The sequence below is a fragment of the Elephantulus edwardii genome, unplaced genomic scaffold (genome assembly GCF_000299155.1).
Source record: "Elephantulus edwardii isolate Elephantulus edwardi_28Jun2011 unplaced genomic scaffold, EleEdw1.0 scaffold00051, whole genome shotgun sequence".
NCBI classification, from domain to species: domain Eukaryota; kingdom Metazoa; phylum Chordata; class Mammalia; order Macroscelidea; family Macroscelididae; genus Elephantulus; species Elephantulus edwardii.
The window spans coordinates 8,776,936-8,778,451 of record NW_006399801.1 but is presented as its reverse complement, the minus strand read 5'-3'; positions in this window follow the sequence as shown (position 1 = coordinate 8,778,451).

The following is a 1,516-nucleotide window of genomic DNA, read 5'->3' as shown; positions in this document are numbered from 1 at the left end:
TAGCTGCTGTGCTTGAGATGCATTGGCCTGGAATTGAACTCAGGTCTCCCACATGGAAGGTGAGAATTCTACCACTTACTACAATGCAATGGATTTTTCATACACATGGCCTTTGATTTATAATTCTGTCAAAAAGAATTGGTTGTGCTTCTTGGTCTATATAAAGGTGGCACAAGAGAGGAAGACCCCGGGTGAGATGGATTGATACGGAAATTGGGGCAATGGGGGTTGGTGAATCTGAATTAGTGAGACTGGCTCAGGACAGGGCAGGCTTCAGAGCTGCTCTACCTAGGGTTGCTATAGGTCACAGGTAACTCGATGGCACATAACAATAACAACAGTAGTTAAGGATTTGTGCTACCAACCCCAGAGCAGGTTGTTTGAATCCTCCAGCTCCTTCATGGGAAAAGATTGCAGTCTCCTCCCATGCAATTAACAGCCTCTAAAAACCCACAACACAGCACAACAAGATAAAGGTAAATAATTCATTAGAAAAATGGGCACAGGATATGAACAGACCATCAAAGAAGACATTCAGATGGCCAACAAGCATATGAAGAAACGTTCAAAATCCCTAGCTCTAAGAGAGATGCAAATCAAAACAACTCACCCCAGTAAGAATAGCAAAATTTAACAAAACAGCAAGCAACAAATGCTGGCGAGGTTGTGGAGAAACTGGAACCCTTATTCACTGTTGGTGGGAGTGTAAAATGGTGCAACCACTGTGGAAGGCGGTATGGTGCTTTCTCAAAAAGTTGCAAATAGAAATACCATTTGACCCAGCAATTCCACTACTGGGAATATACCCCAAAGAGACCATAACTGACCTTCAAGCAGATATATACACACCCATGTTTATTACAGCTTTGTTCACAATAGCAAAGAGTTGGAAACAACCTAAGTACCCATCAACAAACGAAAGGATAGAGAAGCTGTGGTATAATCACACAATGGAATACTATGCTGCATTGAAAAACAAGGAACTCATGCAATATTATTCAAAATGGATAACCCTGGAGGGCATTATGCGGAGTGAAGTATCTCAGTCATAAAAGGACAAATACTGCATGGTGCCACTGTGGTAAAACAGGACTGACCTTGGTATTGGGGGAAGACTGAGAAAGATGGGTTCAATAATGTATACTGCATTGAAACAGATGGGGGAGAAAACTGTTTAAAAGGAATACGTGGGAAGCTCTGGTGGCTTTGTAGTAAGCTGGCCAAAAGCAAAAAGTTCGAATCCACCATCTAATCCAGTGGAGAAAGATGGGCAATCTCCTGCCATGTAATTTACTGCCTTTGAAAACCCACTGGAGGGTCACCTGAGTCGTTTCCAACTAGATGGTACATAACAGCAGCATAACAGAACTTTCACTTAAATAGGGTCACACAACATTTGTAGCTGACTTATTTCATTCTGCAAAATATTTTAAAAATTTATTCCCTAAGTCAATACTATAACAATTGAAATATCCAGCAAATATGGAAACAGACCTGGAGGAACCAGAGTTAAGAA